The sequence below is a fragment of the Gopherus evgoodei genome, chromosome 2, assembly GCF_007399415.2.
Source record: "Gopherus evgoodei ecotype Sinaloan lineage chromosome 2, rGopEvg1_v1.p, whole genome shotgun sequence".
NCBI classification, from domain to species: Eukaryota; Metazoa; Chordata; order Testudines; family Testudinidae; genus Gopherus; species Gopherus evgoodei.
Window position 1 is genome coordinate 280,498,865 of NC_044323.1, and position 27,377 is coordinate 280,526,241.

Consider the following 27,377-nt stretch of genomic DNA (forward strand, 5'->3'; position numbering starts at 1 on the left):
GGTATTGCCAATACAGAGGAGGACTGGAGTATTATACAAGAAGATCTGGCGACCTTGAAAACTGGACTAATAGAAATGGAATGAAATTTAATAGTGGAAAGTGCAAGGATATTCACTTAGGGACTAACAACAAGAAATTTTGCTATAAATTGGGGACTTAGTGATGGAGGAGGAGAGATGGGTATTGGATGATCAGAGGATGATTGAGTCGCCAATGTCATGTGGCTGTGCAAAAAATGAGGTATTTCCAGTAGAGATAGGGAAGTGTTAGTACCATTGCACAAGGTACTTGTGAGATCTCCTCTGGAGTACTGTGTGCAATTCTGGTCTCCCATGTTTAAGAAAGCTGAATTCAAACTGGAAGAGGTGCAGAGAAGGACTACTAGAATGATCAGAGGAATGGAAAACCTGCCTTATGAGAGGAGACTCAAAGAACTTGGCTTGTTTAGCCTAATGAAAGAAGGCTGAGGGGAGATGTATTTAGAGAGCAATCCTAGCAAAGGGATAAATACCAGGGAGGGAGAGGAGTTATTTAAGTTAATCACCAATGTAGACACAAGAACAAATGGATATAAAATGGCCATCAACAAGTTAACCTTGAAATTAGACAAAGGTTTCTAACCATCAGAGGAGTAAAATTTTGAAACAGCCTTCCAAGGGGAACAGTGGGGGCAAAACTCCTAACTTGGTTCAAGACTGATCTTGATAAATTTATGGATGGGATGGCATGACAAGACTGCCTACAATGGCATGTAGCTGATCTGTGACAGCTAGCAGCAAATATCTCCAATGGCCAGTGATGGGACACTAGTTAGGGGGGTCTCTAAGTTACTACAGAGAATTCTTTCCCAGGTGTCTGGCTGGTGGTTCTTGCCCACATGCTCAAGGTCTAATTTATCACCATATTTGGGGTTGGAAAGGAATTTTCCTTGGGGTGAGATTGGCAGATACCCGGGGATTTTTTGCCATCCTCTGCAACATGGGGCATGAGTCACTTTGAGGTTTAAACTAAAGTAAATGGTGGATTCTCTGTAATTCGAAGTATTGAAATCATGATTTGAAGACTTCAATAACTCAGCCAGAGGCTATGGATCTATTATACATGTGGGTGGGTGGGGTTCAGTGGCGTGCAATGTTCAGGAGGTCAGACTAGATCAGTGGTCCCCAACCTTTCTGTTGCAACAGCATATTCATGTTCCCAGAAGTGTGTGGTGGGCGCCGGACGACCAGCTACCGAAATGCCGCCGAGAAGTGGCATCATCGAGAAGTGTCACTGCCGAAATGCCACCAAGAAGCAGCGGCATTTCGTCGATGACGCTTCTTGGCATTGCCGCTTCTTGGTGGCATTTTGGCAGCTGGTTGTCCAATGGAAGCGCTCCCTTGTCAGTAGGTGGGCACACATAAATGCCCTGTCCGGTGCCATGGTACCCGCAGGCACCACATTGGGGACCTCTGGACTAGTTGATTATGGTGGTCCCTTTTGGCCTTAAAGTCTATGAGTCAATAAGCTGGTAGTCATCAAAACTTTTAACTGAGATCATTAAATGGCACTGCTTTAAGTTACTTCAGATATATAGAGCCACATATTATGGAAGCATTACTCCCAATCTAGTCAAAAGGAATTTTGCCTAACTAAGGATAGGGTGACATCTGGAGAATGTATGTTTTTGATTGTTAATGTGTAGTTGTAAAGGTGATTACTGCATTTCCATATATTTATAGAGAATCACTATTTCACAAATATTAAGTTTATCCATGTTCTGTGTACACTGCAAGCCAGTTTTATATAGACAGAAATGTTTTGTGTATCAGATGTTTATATATCAAAGCCTTCAATAAGTCAGGCCAATTATTGTGTTCTCAGCAGCACTGCATCATCAGCAGTGTCAGTGGTCACTAGTTACTCACGCACTGTACCCATTCACAGTTTGTCTCTGTCCATAGCCCTGGTTGCATTGATGGATGACCACCCTATGGCAATCTCCATGATGCATATAGTCTGCAGCCACACTGGATAGTGTCTGGGATATCAGTGGAGGTGAGATGTCTCTTGAATCAGCTTGCCACTGTCTTAAAGATTTTGGAGACAGCACAGGTAGGTGGTGGGTACTTTGACATCAAGTGGTGACATCTTGAGCATAGGTCAGAGTAGCTTTTTTTTTTTAAGAGTGGCTAGTAGACTGTTTCCTATGAGAGAGTGCAGGTAGTGCAGGTTAGCATTGCACCAAACTCTACCAGCTCTCCGGAGGGAAAGGTGGTGATACAGACTTTACCCATCAGTACTTTATTCCTTTGCTATTGGAATATGGCATTACCACTTCTGTTCATCTGGATTTGTTTTCTCTCAGAGCTGTGAGGCTGTCTGAAATGTGTGCAATTTGTTTTCTGTGAACTTAAATAATGAGTGTTTCTAATAGAGCGAGGCATTTGGCTCTATAGCCGGGTGGAGGAGTTCTGGGTTGATTAAGCAGTTTACAATGCTTCCTCCAGACCTGGCTGCAGGGAAGAGAGACTTGCATCTTAATTCAGTGCACCACTTTCTCCTCCTTCCCTATAAACACAGCGTGCTACAACTGAGGAAGCAGAAGCTCTAATGCCAATCCCAAACATTCAAAATCATGAGTCAGGCCCCCCAAATCATGACATTGACTTAAAAATCAGAAAGTAGGGTTTTTTTGTTTGTTTGTTTTTGAAATAGTGCAATTTGCTTCTGGTTTTGAGTCTTTAGAGTTCAGGATTTCAAATTTTTCTGTATAACCGTGAGGGTGAGAAATATACTTTTTTTTTAAGTGGGAGCTGAAATTTTCCTGTGAAAATTCAGGGGTGACTCCAGGCACCGGCGCTCCAAGCACGTGCCTGGAGCCGCAAGCCACGGGGGGTGCTCTGCTAGTCTCCATGAGGGCAGCAGGCAGATTGCCTTCGGCGGCTTGCCTGTGGAGGGTCCGCTGGTCCCACGGCTTCAGCGGACATCCCATAGGCATGCCTGTGAGAGGTCCGCCAAAGCCGCGGGACCAGCGGACCCTCCATGCTTGGGGCGGCAAAATGTCTAGAGCCGCCACTGCCTATGATCACCTGGCTCCATAAGATGGGGCTACACAAAATAATGAACACACAGACATAACACAGAAATGATAGGAGTGAGCAACACTGTGAATGCATCAACAGGACCTGGCTGCCAAACCTTCTCAAAGAAGCACTTCAGAGTGGGTCACTTCTCTGAGCCTGCTCACCCTCTGAGCAAGTCCTTGCAAGTGAGGCAGGTCTTCCTTCAAAGAAGTGGGTCAAAAGGGAAATGGATGGGTGATACCCACAAATTTCAGATGATTTGAAAGGACTTTTGAATTCAAAAACTTTTCTTTGCCCACTTTCTCTACATTTTCAATGCTAAAAGGCCCTATGGATCAGAAATAAACATTAGAAGTCCAAAACAGAACGTAGCCTCGAAAGCTAATTAATGTTAATTGGTCATTTTGGCTAATTGTCAGAAAAGCCAGTTAATGTATGTAAAGCTATTAGTTTTCCGACATACTACCACTAAACTACAAAGCAACACTTCCTGATGTTAATTACCTTAGGATGTTCCTCCGTATTTCATACTTGCCATTTGCTTTATTTCTGATGGGTATCACCTCTTGGCATTTAAATCCAGACAGTACGATTAAGGAAAAGTCTATACCTTCTACCTGATGTTTTATTTAATATAGTTCTTCCTTGATTTAGTCTCTCTCTTAATTAAATTATAAGATCTGACTCAGCAGCTTACCCAGTATATCCTTTTATATAGTGATGTGAGCTCTTTCCGTAGCTGAAAGAAGGGAATGCAATGTACGACAGCCTTACAGCTCCACTTATCTGAGGTACTCTGGTGAGAAGTGTCTCCTGCGTGGGTATTTTGGTATATGTATGAGACATTGGGCTTGATTCTCCACTGAGCTGAGCAGAGGTAAGTTGCAGTGGAAAGAGCGGGGGGCGAGGGGAGGGTGGAAGGGGAGAAGCCTGTCACTGCTCTTTCATTCTCAGCCTACCCTGTCATAAAATTGTAGATCAGCAGTTTGACTAACATTCCAGAGACCGTAAGGCCACAGAGAATCACGTGTAAGAGATTCAAGCTGCCATCCCCTTTCACCTCCCCATTCCCTGCCTTCCATTATACCTGCTGGCAACATTGAGGTGTAGGAGGCAACATTGAGGGGTGTAGGAGGCAACAGTATTTGGTGGCAGAGCTGGCCAAGGTGGTGGAGTGCACCTGATAGCCTCCCTAACTGCCCTTTGACTCCATGCTACTCTTCCTAACTCTCTTCTCAAATACTCACAGGCCCCAGAGTAACCTGGGAAGGGGAATGGTGATTCCCATTTGAATCTGATTGGTGTTTAAAAGACTGGAGCTCTTTCCTGAGACTGGCCAGTTAAAAGGTCCCCAAGCATTAGCTCACCTGGTCTCCAGGTGCTTGGTGTATCTCACTGTCCCTTTCCAGGTGATGTGTGGCCTTCAGAGAGATTCTGTGTGGAGGGAAAAGTGACCCATCGTGGAGTCAGTCGTGAACCAAGAGAAATCAGGAATCCCATTACCTTCTCCGCAGCTACCCACAATACATGTACATTCTGCCACGATATTCAATAATGACTGAAAAATTACTCATGTAAACTATGCCTGCTGCCTTTCTAATACATACAGAACATGCAGCTTTAGTGTTCTCAATGGCATCTGTACTAGATAAAGTACAATCTCTGATTGGTAACAAGCAATTGAACATCACATCAAACAGAATTAAAATACCCCGGCACGTACTCTCTCTTTCATGCCAGTCAATATGGCACACGCTGTGAATGCATTAACAATGCTGGCTGCATTGATCAATGTCATTCTCTCAAAGAGACATCATGCTGTGGATATTAAAGTACATTGAAGAGACTGTAAAATAGATTATAATTATAATACAATTAATTTTGGACTTTTCACTAAAAATTATTGTGAACACCATGGCATCTTCCTGAAAACTGTTTAGCAATGATGTTTCTACATTAACTTGAAATTAATTCAGTAAAGCTTCCATACTGTGTGACATGATTATTTTCTCAATTCAGTAAACACACTGCTGTTTCCAAACTTAACAGTTCCTCTCTCAAAAGGAGGAAAACAACTATTTTTCATTCAACCTTGGACGTGATTTGAAAAGACGTGTGCAATTGCACTTTATCTAACATGTACATGTCAATGTAACAGTTGTGCATATGGTACAAATTGTGCCTGTGTGTAACCTATTATACATCTACCCAGTCATTTGTTCATGCCAATACCTGATACAAATAGAAATACCATGACTGTAAGTTGGGCACACACAGTTTTACATTCTGATCTCGAGAATCAGCCCTTGTGGTGCAGAGAATGGAGAATGAGAGTTCTCTGTCTCAGAAGGGCACTGATCCCCTTTCAGATGATGTCTATTCAGTTATGTACAGCCCTTGACTAATCATCATTTATGGGGCTTTGTGATGCATGGGGGGCGGGGGGAATAAAGGGAAAATGTAGTTATAGGTGACTTAGAAAATGCTAGAAGGAATCAATAGGATCCTCAAGGCTTTGAGAAAGGCTTTGAAAATCCCTTCCTAGGTAGAAAAGGATGCAGGGTGTGGACTAAGTGGACTTTATGGTTGATTCCATCCATGAAATATGCAGCCAGTATTACATGTACAATGTGAAGCTCATATGCCTTTTGGGTGACTGATATCATGTCTGTCTATTTTTATGTCACCTCTTATCCAACCTAGGTTGAAATTGCTCACATCAGAGGAGTTCCCTGTTAAATCAGAAGAGTTATCTGTTAATCATGTTTCTTATGGACATGCCTAAGGACCACCCAAGAATGGGTCTGCATCGTGTGAGGCACAGTACAAACAGAGTATTAGTGGCCAAAAGAACTTGCAATCTAAATAGAAAAGACAGACACAGGGTGGGGATAGGTGTATCACACACAAGCAGAGCGAATGATGATGGGAGCAAAGATCATGTTAGTGCCATAATTTTTTTGGGTGGTGAGGGTAGAAGTGGGCTTAGTTAGGAGGGGATCAGCTAAATGGAAAGAAAAGTGAAAGGAGAGGGAACATTGAAGGGAAGCAGTGTGAAGAGGACATGTCTGTGTCTTGTATTTATCTGCACTATGCACTTACAGAGAGCTGAATAAATAACAATAATACTGAGTCCCCACAGATCTTTGGGGCTCGGAGCACTCCCTGCTTAGCGAAGAGCTGTTCTCTAGCAGTGCTTCAGTCCTAACTCTGTCCATGTGCTTTGGGCAGGGCAAGGAGTGGAGTGCAGAGGAGTAGAAACTGAAGCAGAGAGGCAGAAGGAAGCGGGGGAGTAATTAACTGGGAAGGAAGGGAGAAAGAGAACAGACATTATGGGAAGAAGAGAGAAGAGCATCAAATGGGAGAAGAAGATATTGTATTCAAATACAGACACATTCAGGTGTAAATTTCCAGTTCACCTTTCTCTGTGGTCTCAGTTTGCATTCATTATTATGGGCTTGCAAAATCAGTAAGTGATGAACAACCTGTGCACTTCTAGCTACTTGAGCCACAATTCAAATGTGGGTGCAATAGCTAGAGTGTACATTTTGTGAAAGTAGATTGCCTTTATGGAAAGAAGGGCGGGTTTGATCTGGATTCTAAATTCAGGAGTATTTGGAATACAAGTCTTCTTTCTAATTAAAACAGAGTGAATTTTAATACTCATCCCAAGCAGAACTACTCAAAAATCAGAATGTAAATTCCAATATTTCAAAATTTTGTTTTCATCCTGAATCAGGACAGAAAGTCAAAATATTGAATTTTTCTGTGGATAGAAACTTTAAAAAAATGATTCAGAAATGCCAAAACGTTTTGTTCCAGCTTGGTCCAATATGAATCTGTGTTCCCTTGAGCTTTGTCGTGCCCCATGGGAATTGTAGATTAGGGGCCTTGTGTCCATTCACTCCTATAGATTGGGCCCACTGGCTGGACTACATCTCCCATGAAGGACTATGGGCATATGGCTCCAACAATGTACTACAGATTGGTTTGACATGATTTGTTCTTGACAAATCCATGCTGACTGTTACTTATCTTATTACCTTCTAGGTGTCTGCAAATTGATTGCTTAATTATTTGCTCCATTATCTTTCTGGGTGCTGAAGTTAATCTGACTTGTCTGTAATTCCCTAGGTTGTCCTTATTCCATTTGTAATAGATTGGCACTATATTTGCCCTTTTCCTGTCCTCTGGAATCTCTCAATTTTTCCATGACTTTTTGAAGATAATTGTGAATGGCTCAGATATCTCCTCAGTCAGCTCCTTGAGTATTCAAGGATGTATTTCTTCAGGCTCTGGTGACCTGAAGACATCTAACTTGTCTAAGTAATTTTTAACTTGTTCTTTCCCTATTTTAGCCTCTGATCCTACCTCATTTTCACTGGCATTCATTATGTTAGGCATCAAATCACCACTAATTTTTTTGGTGAAACCTGAAACAAAAATGTCATTTACCCTTCTGCCATTTCCACATTTTCTGTTATTGTTTTTCCATCCTCAATGAGTAACAGGCCTACCATGTACTTTGTCTTTCTCTTGCTTCTAATGCATTTGTAGAGTGTTTTCTTGTTTCCCTTTATGATCACTAGCTAGCTTAATCTTGTTTTGGGCCTTGGCCTTTCTAATTTTGTCCCTACATACTTGTGTTATTTGTTCATATTCATCCTTTGTAATTTTCCAACTTTTGTGCATAGTATTAATATATATAAATGTGTTGGGAAGTTATGTTATTTTCCCCACAATTCTGTGCACTCATGTCAAGCATCCCACAACACTTTGCAAAGCTGAAGTCAGGAAGCCTGTCAAAGCCAAGATATATGAATGGTTGCATAGTCTGGGATGTACCTTTATGCTCGGTAGGTTTGAAATGTAGTATCCAAAACAAGATTGGGTTGGATTTTAATGATATGTGAAGAACTTTATAACTTGTACAATTATTCTAAAATACTACTAGCTGAAATGTGTATCTTTGAACCACAAGCACACCTTCTCTATAAGGTGAACATGCTGCGGGATAAGAAGTGCTTCCCAGAAGAAGGGTACGTACATTTCCTCTTCATGTTGTACTGCTTTGTCTTTAGATAATAAATTTAACTAAGTTCAGTTATTTGATCTCTTGGACATTTTAAGAATGAACCGTGAGAGTAGTCAAATAATTGACAAGATCGTTTAATCTATACTGTGTAACAGATAGAGTAGGGTATTATGGCATCCTTCAAATCTTTAATCAATATCACAGCAACAGCAGCAACATTAAGTTTCCTAGGGCTATACTTTGCATGATATTATTTAACTGCCCTTCTTTCCTGTACTCAGAGAAAAGCGTCTTGGCTTCTGGGCATTTTTTTAATGATTGGCAAAATCTTGTAAATGGAGTGAATCTGTCTTGAGCACTTGAAACAAACCTTAATATATCAGTATCTGTGCTTCACCATCCAGCATCCATTAACCTTTCTAATTTTTATTCTTCCATATTGTCTCTCTCAATATTCTTGACTTTAGAGGATTAGAAGGGTGATGGCTGTAGTGTTCCCATGCAAAGCCAAAATCATGTCCATGTATTGTTCACATCTGAGTTATTTTGTTCCTCCTGGTTTAATGCAATTAAAAAATAGATGATTTCTTGAGTGTTCTGGTGTCCACTTTGGGACTATTCGTGTTTCTGTTCTAAGCTAGAATCTTCTTCACTGTCAGGCATTCCATTCCAGCCATGTCAAATATTGATGAAAAATGAGAACCTTATTCTCCGTTGCTCTGCTCTGACCTTGTGCAGTCATTCACATCAGTGCAAAGTGGGTGTAAATTGCTACCAGATCCAAATGATAGTGCTTTACTCCAAGTTCAAGCTGGTGTGAATGATTACACATGGTGCACGGTCATGAAGATTCATATCCTTGAGAAAGAGTTTGTCACTTTAAAATTATAGAAGAGCAGATCCTCAGCTGGTATAAATCAGCATATCCCTTACTGGAGGCAAAGGAGCTATGTTGATTTACAATTCCTGACCCTGATGTTCCACAGAGACAGAGCCCAGCTATGTGTCCAGACACTGCTGGGTTCTGCATCTCTGGAACTCCAATTCTGAGGGGAAGGCTTCCTCGAGAGATACCATAGTGCTACTTGCCTGCTGCCCAGGACTCAGTGTCAAACTCTGACTGTTCTCTGCTATCCATGACACGAGAGTGCTGAGATATAAAGTTGTGGTGAGATAGTCCTTGTTATGATGTTTCTGCCAGAAGAGAATGGGCTGTCCTCCTAGAGGCTGAAGATACACTAAGCTCCCTGCTGACAATCAGAAGTACCACAAGAGCCTCACACAAAACGTTTTTGAAGGTTCCTGTTGAGCCCCTACTGCCAGGCTCCTTTCTCTCTGCTGACCCAATGGGTGAATGAAGCAGTAGTCTTCTCATTCCCTGTATGATTAGAGAGAGAGAGGGACTAGGACCTGCCTTGTCACATGCTATGAACTCTTCTAGTGCACTGGGCTGATACTTCTCAGGTTTGACAATGCTGGTTCAGAGTTCACCTCCACAGGAGGAAGACCCTTTCTGTGTGGATTTTGCCCATCATATTTACCCAGAGATCAACACCAAAAGCCTCCATTTTCCCATTGTTGTATGCAGTATTGTTGTAGCAGTGTCCATCTCAGGCTATTAGAGACACAAAGTGGGAAAGGTAATATCTTTTACTCAACCAACTTCTGATGGTGAGAGAGACAAGCTTTCAAGCTACACAGAGCTCTTCTCCAGGTCTAGGTAAGGTACTAAGATCTTGTATTTAGCTGTGACATGCTTAGTACCTTTCCCAGACGTGAAAAATAGCTTTGTAGCTAGAAAGCTTGTTTCTGTTATCAACAGAAGTTGGTCCAATAAATGATATTACCTCACTCACTTGTCTGTCCATTTTCCCAGGCAGTTAATCCTTTGTTAAGACTGAGCTATTTTAGTGATGTACAAAAATGAGATATTTGGGATGAACAAGTTCTCAAAGGATGAACATTACCTGCTGATAGGATTGTTAAAGTAACTGATTATGTCCATATCTCTGTTAGCTATTCCTGGGCTACTGTCACTATCTATGTACCAATTACAAGATCAAGATAAGCATATACATGATTTGCAATGATTTGGAAGTGGACCCTGCTCTTGCCATTCTGGGTTTTGGGCATTCCTTCCCTTTTTCTTTCTTTTTTCTGTACCCTAACTCTTTTTTCCCTTCTTCACTTCATTTCTCAGGAAGCTTCAGTTGAAAGTTGTATTTGAAAAGGGGCAGAACTGGACTTATTCTGATGCTTTCTGATGGAGTCTTCCAGAGTGTAGGACCTGGCACTGGGAATGCCTTGGCTCACTCTTTGAGTAGTCATGATCTCTGAAGCAGGCAGGGTTCAGAGGTGTATCTGCCTAATATGACCCCTGCCCACCCCATCCTAGAGGGACTACCTCCAGTGAGAGAGGAAAGCAGTGTGTTTCCCCACTAACCCATTCCTGCATCAACATGCTGAGACTTCCAGCTGGGATTGTGGCTTTCATGATGTGGAGAATTGTCTCATTAGGAAGTGAACTGTAAACACCAACTCACTTCAAACAGCCACCAAATGGCACTGATTCATAGTTGCTGCCATCCTGTGCTATACTGGAACAAGTGAATTAGAGATGGAAAGTGCCTTAGCTCTTTACTTAAATAGTTAGGCCCTCCAGTCTTCCTTTTCTGATAATAAACTCTTGTAAGACTTATATAATTAAACTGTTTTTATAGCTGATTCACATCTAATCTTTGCTTTTCTCAGAACATGAGAACAGCCATATTGGGTCAGACCAAGGTCCATCTAGTCCAGTATCCTGTTACAGCAGTGGCCAGTGCCAGGTGCTTCAGAGGGAATGAACAGAACAGGTAATCATCAAGTGATCCATCCTGTCACCCATTCCCAGCTTCTGGCAGTCAAAGACTAGGGACACTTTAGAGCATGGTTTTGCATCCCTTCCCATCCTGGCTAATAGCCATTGATGGACCTTTCCTCCATGAATGTATCCAGTTCTTTTTTTAACCCTGTTATAGTCTTGGCCTTCGCAGCATCCTTTGGCAAAGAGTTCCACAGGTTGACTGTGCATTGTGTGAAGAAAAACTTACTTTTGTTTGGTTTTAAACCTGCTGCCTATTAATTTCACTTGGTGATCTTTAGTTCTTGTGTTATGAGAAGGAGTAAATTATACTTCCTTATTTACTTTCTCCACATCAGTCATGATTTTATAGACCTCTATCACATCCACAATTAATTGTCTCTTTTCCAAGCTCAAAAGTCCAAATTGTATTGTACTTTTCTCAGAAGGAAGCTGTTCCAGACCCTAATCATTTTGTTGCCCTTTTCTGTACCAATTCCAATATATCTTTTTGGGATGGGGCAACCACATCTGCACACAATATTCAAGATATGGGTTTACCATGGATTTATACAGAGGCAGCATGATATTTTGTGTCTTCTTATCTATCCCTTTCCTAATGATTCCCAACATTCTGATTGCTTTTTTGACTGCCGCTGCACATTGAGTGAATGTTTTCAGAGAGCTATCCACAATGACTCCAAGATCTCTTTCTTGAGTAGTAACAGCTAATTTAGATCCATCATTTTATATGTATAGTTGGGATTATGTTTTCCAGTCTGCACTATTTTGCATTTATCAATACTGAATTTCATCTGTCATTCTGTTGCCCAAAAACCCAGTTTTGTGAGATCCCTTTGTAACTCTTCACAATCGGCTTTGGTCTTAACTACTTTGATAGTTTTGTATCGTCTGCAAATTTTTCCACTTTACTGTTTACTCTTTTTCCAGATAATTTATGAATATGTTGAACATATTTGTCCTGGTTCAGACCCCTGGGGGAAACCACCATTTATCTCTCTCCATTCTGAAAACTGACCATTTATTCCTACCCTTTGTTTCCTATCTTTTAACCAGTTACTGATCCATGAGAGAACCTTCCCTCTTATCCTGTGACGGCTTACTTTGCTTAAGAGCCTTTGGTGAGGGACATTGTCAAAAGCTTTCTGGTACAGAAGCTGATTAAAATGATAGGTTACATACCACAGTTAGTAGTTCTGCAATTTCACATTTTTGTTCCTTCAGTACTCTTGGGTGAATACCGTCTGGTCCTGGTGACTTATTACTGTTTAGTTTATCAATTTGTTCCAAAACCTCCTCTAATGACACCTCAATTTGGGACAGTTCCTCAGATTTGCCACCTAAAAAGAATGGCTCAGGTTTGGGAATCTCCCTCACATCCTCAGCCATTAAGACCAATGCAAAGAAATCATTTAGTTTCTCCCCAATGGCCTTATCTTCCTTGAGTGCTCCTCAGCCCACCACTGTGGCGTTTAATTTCAGGAACGGGAGCTACACAAAAATGAGGACGTTAGTTAAACAGTAATTAAAAGTACAGTGCCAAAAGTGAAATTCCTGCGAGCTGCTTGGAAATTTTTAAAGACACCATAACAGAGGCTCAATTTAAATGTATACCCCAAATTAAAAAACATGGTAAGCGGACCAAAAAAGTACCACCGTGGCTAAACAACAAAGTAAAAAAAAACAGTGAGAGGCAAAAACTGGAAGTTAAATCCTATTGTGGAAAATAGAAAGGGGCATAAATTCTGGCAAGTAAAGTGTAAAACTATAATTAGGAAGCCCAAAAAAGAATTTGAAGACTATTTAGCCAACGACTGAAAAAGTAACAGCAAAAAACTTTTAAGTACATCAGAAGCAGGAAGGCTGCTGAACAACCAGTGGGACCATTGGACAATTGAGATGCTAGTATTACCAAGTGGTACAGCTATATTCAACTCTTGGACCAGATCATGTGGTCCATTCCTTCAACTTGTCACCATTCATATGCATGCAGTACTAAATGTGTCTCTCTTCCTCTGTTTATATTCCCCCTCCTTTTTTAAATTGTGCTGTAGTTTGCTTTACACAACACAAATAACATAAAGCAGTAATATTCAGAGGTTTACTAACACCGCATAAATATTTATATGTGCCTTGTATTGAAGTCTCTTCTCCAACTGCATATATACATATGTATAATGTGGATCTTTGTACGTTGTCATATAAAAGAACAAATAGAGATAAGAGAGAGACATTTTCTTTCATTTAATACACCCATATCGAAGGGCATCACTCCTATTTTTCCTTTGAAGGTTTGCGCTTTTGTTGACTTTGAGTTCTCTGCACACATTGGGCTTGATAGTAAAGCTACGTAGTACACTAGTCTTCCACCTCAGGAAACGTAGGTTCAAGTTCTGATTTTGATTACGCATGAAAAAGGAGCTTAGTGGTTTCATCATGCTCTCTAGTGGTTGCTGGTCTGCTGAACAATAGGCATTCTATGCTTGAGAGGGCCAGGACTGAAAAAACATGCCCAGAGCTGCATGAAGAAATGCTCTCTGGTCAATTTCATTAATCTCTCATTTATAGCATCAAAGTGTAGACATCTTTTTTCTACACTCACAAAATTCTTTTTTGCATAACTTCACCAGCCATACATTTCATGCACTTTTACCAAGTCATTTTACTGTCATTTGAGAGTGAAGATTTCTGATAGTCCAACCTCCAAAGTTCTGGATAATCACCCAAAAGTCTGGATATTTACCAAAGGTCTTGATCCAAAGATGTCAGTGAACTTTGAATCAGAGCTGTGGGTTTGTAAATCTGGTCTGGAAATCTCACGAGACTAGGCTTTTTTATGCATTCTAGCATTTCAGCTTTGGTCTGGGGTGGATCCTTGAAGGTAAAAGTTGAGAATAATAATAATTAATTATTAGTTAATATTAAACTTTTTTCTCATTTTTATTGAGTGAACTTTTTAGCAGTTCAAGAAAGGTTTGGTTCAAGTTATGTGTGAAGGTCCAGATCAGGATTACTCAAACTACTTGCCCATTCCTGTTGATAGTTCTGTGAAATTTGAACTGAGATTATCTTGTGGTAATAGCTCTGGCAGAGAATTATTAACCCATTTATTAATCTCCAGGAAAGTGTTGGAAACAGACAGTAGCCTCATTTATCAATATTACTTCAGATTATTTCTGAAATATGCCTAGATCTGTGTGGAGTGTTGCACAGATGAGTTGCAGAGATGTGGAGGAGTCAGTGCTGCGATTTCTCCTGTGCTGGGGTCAGGAGCATTTGGACATGGGGACACTGGTGCCAGGAGGCATGGGCTGCCTTGGCCTTTGCCAATTGCCTGCCCACTGGAAGTCTGGCTCTGGTGTGGCTGTGACTCTGCCATCTCTGAAGAGTACCCGTCTTTGCTGCTTTCAATGGCAACCTGCTGTCACCCTTCCCTCTGGCAACAGGAAAGAGACTCTTGGAGCAGATGCTGATCTTTTCTAGCCTGTCTGCTTTCCAGTGCTTTCACCTCATGATCCTGGGGCTCAACTCTGCTGATAACATAACAGCGCTCTACGGGCTGCACTTCAATGAGTTGGTCAGCACCATCCCAACTAAAGAGTTTAACACAGAGAACGTCAAAGTGACTCAGGGAACTTAAACAGTCACTTTCCATTTCTGGGACACAGATGGCCCAGAGAAACTAAGGCCCCTGTGGAAGTTGTACACAAGGTACATAGATGACATTGTGCTTGTGGTGGACTCTGTCAACACCCAAAGGAGGGAGGAAGCCAACACAACTTCATAATGTCACTAGGGTATCAGAAATTTAAGCAGTGCCTGTCCTCCTAGTTGCTAACAAATAGGAGATGAGGAAGTCCTTCTTTCTCAGCAATTAAGAAGGTGTTATGAAGGAGTGAGCTGAGCTCTTCCACACCACGGCATCTGCAGCCTACCTGTGCCATCATACGGGATGGACTCGAAGAGGAACTCGATGAAGTACTATTGACTCTGACCTTTAATTATTTTTTTTATTGGCAAATCATGCTTTGAGTACATTTATTTATTTAATTTCATTCCCTACGTTAACATTCCATTAGATCTGCATCCTTGATTTTACTCTCTCCCTCCCTGATTACCTATTGGAGGACCTGATCCAAAGCCCACTGCAGTCAATGGGAATTTTCCATTGGTTTCAACAGACTTTCGATTGGGCCCTTTGGCTCTAATCAACAGGAAGTACTTCTCTCTGTTGATGAACCGTGGATTATCTGCAAACCATCTTGGCCGTCAGACTGGCTCCAACTTTTGACCTTTGACTGAAATTGTCCTCAGCAGAAAAACTGCATGGCATGTTATGAAAGGCAGAAATGGTAAAGGTCTCTGAAGCTCTAACAGGTTTACAAGATGCCTCTGGTAACAAGTATGTGTAACATCATGAGCCAAGAAGTGCTACATTAAGCCTTCGACACCATCATCCAGGATACCAGAGAAGGCAAAGTTCTGACTAATCCAATTGTCAACTACAGCATAGCAAATGGGTGACTGCATCCAGGAGCCTACTTTGTGAGTCTTGTTAAATACAGGGGTCTTTGGGCTGGAACAAGTTCTGAAACAAACATATTTGATATGCCATTGCCCATTGGGGATAAAAGTGTTTTAGAGGACTATGCATTGTGGAAAACTAAATACTTAATGATCAGTTCTTTGCCACTGTAGGGTCCTTGGCCATTGGTGCACCACAGTCCATTCTGTTCTCTGCCTGTGGCACATAGAAGTTTAGTTTCCTGAGGGCTGTAATACTTTGTTCTAATGCCCATTGTTGGGTTTAGTGTGGGGATCCTGGGTGATGTTGGTTGCCTATGATATACAGGAGGTCAGGTTAGATGATCTGGTGGTCCCCTCCAGCCTTACATGGTATGGGTATGTCAATACTGCATCTGAGAGGGAACCTACCAGCTCCCACAGATCTGTGTAGTGGAGCCCATGCTAGTGCTCTAAAAATAGTTGTGTAGATGATGCTCTGATGTTGTAACTGGGGATCTCATGCCCACCCCCTAGGCTTCGGAGACTGAGCTCTAGCTCAAGCTGCAACCTTGCTCCCAGATGCTATGATGCAAGAATGAAGAGCTATCTCCACCCATGCCTCTCAACCTTCCAGGCCTAAATCTGGGATGCAATATGGGACAAAGACTCCAAGCGAAGGACACCAGAAACTATTCTTGCAGAAAACTATGACCTCCTGTAACTTCAGTTCAACTCTTCGTTATTTCTGATGTAAATTTTCAAGTATGAAAGTGATGGGAGTGGAAGGTAGGCAACTTTGGGACCAACGTCAATGATCTCCCTCGAAATGAGGGACATTAGAGGGGTATGTATACAGTGGACTGCTAACTAGCAGAAAAGCACCAATAATTGCTTGGAATTTTTTTTTCCCCACAGATTGCAGGCCTGTGCTACCAGAGTAGAAGCTTTGAGTTTTTGTGCCCAAAAGCAGGTTTGGTGCGTCACTGTACATTCCACTGCCAGTGAGTCACTTGGGGAATGTTGATTCGAGGAAAGGAGATACTGCACCATGTAAATTATAGTATTTCTGCAATTCCCTCATTCAAGCAGATATTTCAAAATGTGGATGCTGTAAGCAATTTGTTATATTGCTCACTGGTTATAAATAATTTGTCCACATGATGCATGTTTACAAAAGCCAGTTAGAGTGGACTGTGATTTTTAGGGTATCATAATTTCAAAGGAGAAAGCTTGCTTTATAATCGCTTTCCCTCAAATGCGTTTGAGGAGGGATTACCTCAGGGAAATACAGAGGAGTCAGCAAGAACACACTCAGCAATTACTTTAATATAATCAAACTATCAAATTACTTAGGTGGCAGTGTGAAATATTCCCAAGCTGGTTTCCTGATGACAGATTACAAGAATGAAAATATTTCCAGGTTTGTATCATCTCACTTTCAGCTGGATTTAAAGCTAGGGAATACTATTTGTTTTCTAATTCAGTTTGAGTTTCAATATGAGTAACAGATGAATATGATAGAAATCAGAGGCGGACAAGATCTGTTAGGTCAGTGAGTCCCTCCCTCTGCCAACGTATGTCCTCTCTAGTGCTTTTTCCATTTGAATTGTAGGGTTTGATTCTCCCCCCATGTTATTCTTAGACCATGTTGTTGTTCATGATTTACACTAGTGATAGTGAGAGGAAAATCAAACCTTCGAGGACATGGATCTTGGTCTCTTCCTCCATGCCTTTTGTGCCATGCTGGCAGAGACCAGCCCTCCTAGGGCAGCCGGGGATTCTGTTGACATAGGGGAATTCCTGGGTGGCATAAAGCCATCATAGCTAGCTAGCTCTTTACCTCCCACTCCCGATTTGATGATTGAAGAGTTAGGATTTATGCCTCAGCTGGAGCTTGGTGGATGATTGGGTCTGTCCATCACACATCGTTTTGTAACCATTTGAATGGAGTTCAAGGAGACCTTTTATCAAAACCCTGCCTCTATTTTAGAAAAGAGCCCCACAGAAAGGCACAAAAGCAACTGAAGAAAGTTTCAAAGTGACTTGACGAAGGACAGGCTGATGACACTTCCACAATTGCAGTCTCCATGGAAAACTGGTTTGATCTAAACAAACTGAAACTGCACAAGGACAAAAATGCTATTTAGAAAAGTAATGAGACCTTTCTGCTACTCAGCCAGGCCTGGCCAATCCTAAATACCATTGCCAGAGGGTGAGCCCAGAACAGGGAGAAGCAACTGAATCATAGGTGCTGGAAAGGAATCCTAAATTTCTCTTCTGGCATTCAATATTGAAGACCTGGTTTTCTACTCCAGATCTGTTTGGGAATGAGGTTGTGTCATGATGCACCGAGGTAGTTGGAAATTGTGAAAATCAAGTCAGAAAACAGGACAGAGTCAGAATTTTGTCCATTCTTAAAAGATCTGCTGCATTCCTTTCCAGCCAGCACAGGATCAGTCCAACATGTTTTGATCAAAATTTCAGATGAGACTAGGTTCTGAAAAACAGCAAAAAACCATGGCAAAAGTACATGAATATCCCAAAGCAGGCAAAGTGTGGTTGGCCTAACTAGTAATTGGACTAGAGGCTCAAGAATTGTGTTTTGGTGTTTTAGTTACAGAATTGCAATGTTTATATTTTGCACAGGATCTGTGTCCAAGCAATAATATATATGGAGCAAATAATGTAGGAGTGACTCATAAAACTTCAGGGTTGGCTCCTGCAAATTTTGAGACAGTCACAACAATCCAGGACAACTACTTCCTCAATGGGGTAGTCAGGTGGCAACCAGAAGCCCTCCTTCCTGTCTTCAGAGTCTTTTAGAGACATTTGGCAGACCCAGTTCCCCCATCTCCAGCTTCTTGCTATGGCTATGCCCACTCCCAGCTAAGGCACATTGTCCTAAACTCCTGGAGATGACTACCTGACTTCTCCTTGATCATGGAACATGATGGAGGCCCTGTGCGTTTTAAGCATTAAGAGCTGTACTGGGTTCTTTAAAGGTAAAGCCAGGCAGGGGTTCTTTGTACATAAGGGCATAGCACCAGTGCTGTTCACTCTGCCTGCAGAGCGTACCGGTGGGAAGAATGACCCTCGTGGTGCTGGGGGAAGCATGCTCAAAGGCAAGTCCTACTGCTCCCAAGTGATCCTCCCATGCCAGCTGCCAACCTCCAGCCCATGGCCCTGCTCTGCTCCTTTGAAGGGTCTATAGATGGTGACAATACTTCCCTGGACCTTGCACTCAAGTAACACAAGGTCTGCTCTTATGATCTCTTCCTGTGCAGGTAAGCACAGGGAAAGGGTTCCTTGAGTCTTGTGCATCTGAGATCATTTTAATAGAGTTCTGACACACAGGATTGTTGGTATGGGGCTGTTAACCCTGAGACCAGGAGGGCAGGGTTATCTCTACTCCTGAATGGCAGGTGCCAGCATCCACTGGCCATGGTGGCTACTGTTACAGCCATGGTCAGGGCCTAAACATCTGAACTTCACAGGCCTCAAGCTTGTGAATTTTCAGTCCTCCTTAGGACTGCTGTTCCATGGGCACTTTTCACTGTGCGATCCTTGTCCCTGCTTTTGTATTCAAAAGTGATTGTAATTGTGGCCCTTTGACTTCTTTGTCAGAAAATTAAGTAGGTTCATTTTCTGTTGCTCTCCAAATTGGAGATAGCCAACTACTCACACTACAGCAGTGTGAATTAGTGCTCCAGAGACAACCCCCAGGACAGAAATGCCTGTGAAAGAAGAAGCGCTTAGAGCAGAAACCTGAACTGAACCAAGACTTGAGAGCAAGGGCTGTGGTGAGCAGGGAAACGTGAGGATGACTGGAAAACTCAACGAGAGACATCAAAAGGAGAAATTAAAGTTATGATTTGAAAAAGTAGATTTGAAAGCCCTTTCCATCTGGCTGCACCGATTGCAGTGGAGTGAGGCAAACTGAGAGAAAGCTGCATCAAAAGGGAAATGAGACTTGTAAGACATGAGTTGGGCCAGAGAAATGGTGTCAATTAATTGGGCACTGCAAAGCCTGCCTAAAATTGCTGCCTGAAAGGAAAAGAGACAGTGCTAAGGAGAGAGGGGGAAATAAGAGGGTTAAAAGTTGACATAAATAAAACCCACCTTACTGTAGCTAACCATGCTCCTTCTAGCACCTCAGTATATAAGTTACACTGACTTAGACTCTCCTACACACTACTAGAACTAGAGACAGTATAACTAAATCTGAGTTAATATAGCATGGTATAAGTTTGATCCTTTTTTACATCACTTCTGAATGTACCCTCTCCCACCCCACTTCTCTCAGGAGTATGGCTGGTATCCTTAATATCCTGCCCAAATACCACCACAGTCTGCCCAACTCTGATCTCCTTGCAGTGTCACTTGGATACAGTATTCTTCTTCGCATCATGTCCTAAACAACTGAGGCCTATTTCCAAAATTCTACTTCAGAGATGATTCCACTACAGTGGTTGTTGAAGCAATCTCTGTATTTGTGAAGCCCGTTGAGATCCTTCAAGGTAAAAGTCTCCATATTGCTGCCAAATATTATTTTGGTTTCACACATTGGAAAACGTTTGCCAATTTCCTGGTCATTGAAAGGGCTACGTGACAAGACTAAAGATGAGGAAGCAACTTTAAACAGGATGCTGTAGAAGTTAATCTGTAACAGGTTGTGCTTACCACCATGGTGCCTCCTGTTGGTTGCTCTGGGAATTAGGTCAGTTCTAGTCCTGGAGCACCCTCTACAGGTGGGTTCAAGCCCATTGCTTGCTCTGCTGTCTGGGACCCACATTGCTCCCAGCCCACAGCATCCACTTCCAGGGGAACCAGTAGTCCTTCACCCAGCTTCTTACCACAGTGAGAAACTGCAGCCCCTAGTCCAGCCCTTGGCTCAGGGGCAAACTGCAATCCTTTGACTAGCCACTTCCCTTAGTGGTCAGTGGGGGACAGCCCACCCACTACTCTAGGCCCCAGCCCAAGGACTCTATGGCTGGCAGCCACTCACTGCCTCTCCTTACCCTCTGCTGCTACCTGCTTTCTCTGGGCCACTTCCCATAGCTCCAGCACCTACTCAGCCCCTCTGTCAAGGCCACAGTCTGGGAGTGAGCCAGCCAGGCTGGAGCTCCACCTACTCCCCTGACCCTAGCCAGCACTGCTCTGTCCCAGGTACTTCTCTCTACAGGTAACCAGTCCTTCTCTCTCAAGCTCCTGGGAGAGACTGGGCTTCTTGCTCCTCTGCAGCCCTTCTTATAGGACCCAGCCTGGCCCTGATTGGCTGCTTCTAAACCTTCCTCTGATTGGCTGGGTTCTGCACAAGCTCCCTCCAGCCTTCAATAACCCCTCCTCTTCCAAAGTGGGGCAACTGCCCCACTACATAATCCCTTTCCTTCTTTTGCATTCATGATCTTTTATTTTGTGTAGCAGATTTCCTACCAAAGCTCTGAAGAGCAAGGTCTGTGTCTGCATATATGTTTGGACATTGTCTCTCACAATCTCAGAACTACCAGAGTATAAATAAAAAAAAGAACTAGTCAAATGTCTCCAAGTAAGAATGATGAGTGAAGGTGAAAAAAGTGAACTCACATTCATTATTTCCCCAATTTCCTTCTAAATAATTAGATCCTGAAAACACCATTATAATTCAGAACAGGTTTGTTGATGTAGACACAGCTCTATTTCTTCTTCTTAACTCCGCTGAAAGGTAACAGAATGGAATTAATAATCCATATGCACAGAACAAGATGTAAGGAAAGTTGAAGTCGGCAGCCCCCAGTCAATCATCAGATAGCCACAAATGTGGAAAAGTCATGTATAGAAACTGGACAAGGTGAGGAATAAGAGCTCAGCTGTCAATTAAGAGCTGTATCTTAGCAATTGAGAGTCTGTTAGTAGGAGTCATTGGCGCACAGCCAGGCTGCAACATCTAGCACAGTGGAGTCCTGGTCCATGACAAGGGCTCCTTGGCACTAGGGTAATACAAATAATGGAGAGGAGGAGGGTGGGGCTTTACAATACACACTCTACCAGTAATCTCAGACTAATCTGCAACTTCAGGGCCAGGTTTTGGATGCATGAGTGCACAGGTAGGGGACACTCCCTATGCTGGCACCAGACCCAATTGAAGATCAGGAACTGCTTATCCCAGCTAATGCTCCTCAAGGTGTAAGGGAGGCGGTGGGGCCATGCCCATCCCTCCTCCCACCCCCCAGCCAGCACAGCTATGTGTCTACAGAGATCAACAGATGCTGCACCATCCTAAAGGGTGGCAAACTGGTTTCTCTCCCAGCGGGGCAATGTGACTGCACCTTCACCTATGCACAAAGCTGTGCCTACAAACCCAATCCCAGCCTTGAAGTGTAAGCTTCTCAGTGCTGAGATCTGTGTTTATTTCAAGAAATGGGCAAAATTCCAAACAAAAATTATGGACTCTGGATTCAAATCCAAATTCTACAAGTGGCAATTGTCTTTAAGGGCCAGACCAAGGCACTGTATCGGAACACACCCAGCCTTCATGGGGGTTCTAAATCTGAAACCAGATCCAAATGTTGTGTTCATAATCATATGTCATGGTTTCTGGCTGTATGGGTAATAACTTTAGGGACAGGTATAAAAGCTAAGGAAAATTGTGAGATGGATTTCCAAATAACATTCCAGAGGTGGATTTTGATTCAACACTGAATGTCAATTTCTTTTAAAAGAAGTTATCTCCACGTTCTCATGGGGGGACTTTTGTATCTCCTTTTACATTCAGTTTCCAGGAATACTGTTTTGATGAAGCCTGTCATGTGGTATTGATCAGCTGTCGCAATGACCACAGTATGATCCTGTTTTTCTCTGTGTACTGTTCTCCAAACTAACCTTGCCTCCCTCCCACCTTATAGTCAGCTTTGTCCCAGCTGAATTGCAGCCTCTGAGTCAGGCATAGTTTCCCAAAGTGACATCAGTTCAATGATGTTTGAAAATAGTTACAAGTCCACTGACCTTTAAAAGCCAGGAGCCTGCATGATAACATCTCTACATTGCAGTCTGCAGTGTAATAGGGTCTGATTAGAAAGGAAATGTACTACCAAAGGCTTACAAACATGAGTATGCATGTTTATTGATTGATGACAAACCAAGCATCAACCTCATTGTTAATTAAATTGGCAACTGTAAAAACTCTGTTTTTAAACAACTGGATTTTGTTTTCTGCAAAGGTATAGTGATTTTTTAAAAACAGCATAAAAACATGCAATAGGATGTCAAGAGATTTCTGCTGACTCATTTTATCTGCAGGTGCCGAGCCCAGCATGAAATTCTGCTGACTCATTGTGGCAAGTGTTGCTTGTTAACTCCATCTTGGATATAAGGCAGATGGGAGGTCCTCTTGGTGGCAAAAGAACTAGAGAGAGAAGATAGAGCAAGTCCTGGAGGGAACTGTAGGGATAGCTAAGCTCAGGGAAGGAAGATGAAATGGAGGTTTATGTTGTGTTGTTGTTTTCTGTGGTGCTAGTGAAGACAAATCCTAGGAAGGGGATGAGTTTTAACCCTGACTCATGGTTTGTGGGGAATGGGCTAGAGACTCAGCCTTTTCACAAACCACACATAGATTTTTTGATCTGGGATAGTCCTTGAGATGAGTGTCAACCACAAAATTCAGAGTCAAACTTAGATTTTAAACCCTCCAAATGTCTGGGGTATTTAAATTTCATGGTCAGTTCAGCTCAGTAGGGACTGCCATGGGGTAGCCACAAAATTTGGATCTGGATCCAGGTGCAAACTGAGCCTGGTCTCAAAATTCATAGATGAGATATTCAGCGGCACCTGTCTCTAGTTAATTCTTAAGGAAATGAGCTCCTTGCTACAGCTAGCTACTACAAAAATAATCATGGGTAACTATATTCACCTTGTCCTAGGAATACTCATGGCTAGTTTCTTTGGGTGTTGTGCCTGTATTGTTGAGGAGATGTTCTGATGCTCTTGGCTTTAATCAAATGCTACCTTACTGAAAAAGGAAACCTCCTGAGAAACATGAGATAAAGAGGTTAGAGAGGAGTAATATACTATACCTTTTTTTTCTGTTTCCTATACTTCCTAAAATGAATGCTGGGAATGTGACACATTTGCAAATGCATCAGTAGCAGCACATATACAGCACAGAGCTGCTGTGCCCGGCCAGCATGCTGTCAGACTGTATTTGCTAGCTAGCAAGCCAATAGCAACATTTTTCTGCACATCAGAGCGTGAATGAGACCGTATAGTCCATTGACTATGAATAAATTCAGTCATTCTCTGCTTCCCTGATCAGCCTTCTCTTCTGAGGTGTGAATCTGAGGGAGAGGTACATAAAGAGGAAGTTTACCAGATGCATCTTTCAGAAACTGAGGCACTCAGCTAAGGCTGCTCTCAGCTGTATCTGTCCATCCATAGCATTGGCAGAAGCAGAACTATTACTCTGAGAAACACAGCTGGTTTGTGGATAAATCAGGTGGACAGTAATAACTTGTGATAGAGATGCCCACAGCTGACTGCTTACTTACTAATAAAATAATGGGCTTTCCCTGACACCTGCACCACACATCCTCTCATGGATATGAGAGTCCTGTGACCTGACTTTTAGACTAATAATAATGTGAGAGGCACAAGCTGAGACCCAGAATGACTCCAGTCTGTGGATGAGGGAGAATGCAAGTGCTAGGGATAACTGCATGAGAGTGCAGTGACTTCTCCCTCTCTGTGCTCCCAGAGGTACAACTACCCCAAAGAGGAGAGAGAGAAGTTAGGGACATGGCATTGGTCTGTAATGGGAGCTAGTTGCATCATGAAATATGTGCTGCAGCATACAGACTCCCCCTGCATGCTAGCTGGCACTAGGACAGTGCAGAGTCACACCATCCCCAATGTGGACCTCTGCCCTAAAGCACAGCCTGCTCCCTGTGATCTGTACCCTCTACATGGGGATTGAAGTGGGGAGAGAAGGGTGATGGTACTCTTCCAAGCTCCACCCTCAAGAATCGCCAGAATGAGTTGTGGCTCACAGCAGACAGTGCATATGTTAAAAACATATGTACACACTGGGTCAGACCAATGTCCATCTAGCCCAGGATCTGATCTTCCAACAATGGCCAATGCCAGGTGCTTCAGAAGGAATGAACAGAACACTCCAATTGTAGAGTGATCTATTCACTCTTGTCCAATCCCAGCTTCTGGCAGTCAGAGCTTTATGGACACCCAGAACAGGGGTTGTGTCCCTGACCATCTTGGCTAATAGCCTCCATGAATGTACTGAATTATTTTTTTGAACTCAGTTATACTTTTGTTCAAAATACGTGTGAATTCATGGCTTCTTCTCTGCCCTCCTTGGGCTCAGCTTGTCCTCAAAGGGCTCTGATGCCCTGCTGGGCTTTGCCAGGCTGCTGAAGCTTTCTTGATTAGTGCGGGGGGTTGGTGGAGAAATAAGTATTGGTATGTCCTAAATTCCACTCACTCTTGGCACCAAAATGTATGGTACATATCTGGCCCTTCTTACTATAGGTCTGAGTGCATCACAATCATTAATATATTTATCCTCACAATAGCCCTGTGAGGTACGGAAACCCTACTATCCCCATTTTGTAAGTGGGGAACTGAGGCACAGGGAGACTAAATAACTTCCCCAAGATCATAAAGGGACTCTGTAGCAGATTGTACAGATCCGTGATCCTCCTCCTCATTTCTAGCAGGCTTTGCTTTCATAAACACTTTAATAATTGACAGTGGTAATATTTAAATCACCATTACTGGGTATCTGAGTGAAAACTTCTCTGAGATGAATGGGGAAGTTCACACCTTTCTGAGGGTCTGTTCTAGGCTGTCTGCAGACTCAGGAAGAAATCACTGTATCCAATTCTCTTGGTTCACATTTCTGAGATTTTCTTTCAAACTATAACAGCTAGAGACTTTTTTTTAAAAAAATCATAGAATATCAGGGTTGGAGGGGACCTCAGGAGGCCATCTAGTCCAACCCCCTGCTCAGAGCAGGACCAATTCCAGACAGATTTTTGCCACAGCTCCCTAAATGCCCCACTCAAGGACTGAACTCACAACTGTGAGTTTAGAAGCTGAGATTCTGAAACACAAGGTGGTATAGGAGATGAGCTGGTGTGCCATACTGCAACCTTATTACATCCTGTGTCACATCACTAAGAAATATGGGTACACTGCTAAGTTTATTTCTCTTTGCCTGGTAGCGTGAATTCAGCTTTAAATAGTTAACTCAGCTCTTTTGCAATAACCTCCAGCTTCCAGTGACCTTTCTGCTCTGAGATTTATCTCCTGCAGTCTAGAGACGTGGAGATGGGTCAAAATAAAAATGTCAACTCCATGGATCAAGATCGGAGGTCCTCACTCAGCCCTGGTTCATGCCCTTCAAATCCATTAACAGACACCTGGCCTGCACAGAAGGGGGACGCTGCTGCCTCCATTGCAATGACCTACTACCCTGTTCACATGCACCACAGATGGGCCTCCGTGAAGTTGCCCTTAGGGAAAGAGGAGGCCATGGGCAATCCACTTAATAAATGCTGCAGCTATTGTAACCTTTGTGCAGATCCTCTGCACGTCATAGAGCTCTAACTCTACTGGTAGCAGTTCCAAGGCAGTTGCTGAGGGAGAATTCCAACATGCACAATTCTAACATTGCACCTGTTTAGCCTAGGGCTGAACTTGGTCTTGAGTCTTTAAAACCTGGGAGCTTCCTTTCTATCATCCTCTCTCTGCTTTTCTCTTTTCCTGTGCTCTGTCGTCTTGTTTTTCCCTTTCTTTAAAGAGACGAGCTTGATGGGGAGAGAAATTACTTACGATACCCATACAGACTTTCCAAAGAGGTGATTTCCACCCACAGTCATTCAGCTGCTATCATGCTTTATTACCTCTGCACTTTGTAGCGATTAAAGGCCAAAGTTTGAGATCTGCATGCATTTAATGGCATGTGCAAATCTTTAAATTTTACACATTTAAACGGATCAAAAATCCATTTAATGTTTGGGGTCTAATTTGAGTTCAATTTGCAGTGTATCTGTATACCTGAGGGTAACAAAGAGCTCTTTAACTTCTCTAAAAGTTGTTCCCACCAATGTCAAAAGGAGTTCAAAGCCCTACTCAGTTCCTTGCAGCAACAGATCTTAATTCTGTAGTTTATAATTATGTGTGTATTGTGGAAGGAGAATTAAATAAGCAGTTCTCAGAATTTCTGAATAAAACATTATTCCACTGCACTTAAAAAAACCCCAATTCTTCGTTCATCTGAATACACTGTGTACAATTTTTCTGTTAGTGTCTGGCATTGTATTTTCTGAAGACTTAGTGCACCTAATGTAAATATTTATGAGATCAGAAAAATGCTGGAACGCTTTCAAGGAAATCAGATGAGAATGTGCCCCCAGTACTTCAAAAATGAATACATGATTTATGCATTCAAACAGTGCTATTATTAAATGACAATCTATAGTGAGTTTAGAGGGAGATCTTAGTGGTAAGAGTGGACTAATATTATCTGAGTATCTGTCCAAAACTGGGTTCAGTAAACACAAGAGGAGTTCTGGGTGAAGATGCAGCACCGATCCAACAGATCCGTTTATAAACTTAATAGGCTAACAAAATAGCTACACTTTTTAAAAATACAATTTCCAGAAGGCCCAGCCTTAGTTTCCAATTTAAATCATTGCTTTCCAAAGATGCTTGGCATAACACATTGCACAGAGATTGTACTGGAACTGCCTGAGCATAAAACACAGATTGGATTCTGGGAGGGCGGGTGGAAGAAGGAAGATAGCTGTGAACTGTGATATCTAAACAGTCTTTTGTGCATGGGAGTTTTACCTCAGAGAGCTGACTGGTGCAGAAATCAGGTGAGAGGAGCTCATAAAGATTTTTTTCAGTTTGAACTGC

General features: G+C 42.4%; 1 pseudogene; it reads left to right on the plus strand.

Annotated features, from left to right (window-relative positions):
- Window positions 1-14,430: 14,430 nt before the first annotated feature.
- Window positions 14,431-14,996, plus strand: LOC115645067 (annotated as a pseudogene).
- The last annotated feature ends 12,381 nt before the right edge of the window (window positions 14,997-27,377 follow it).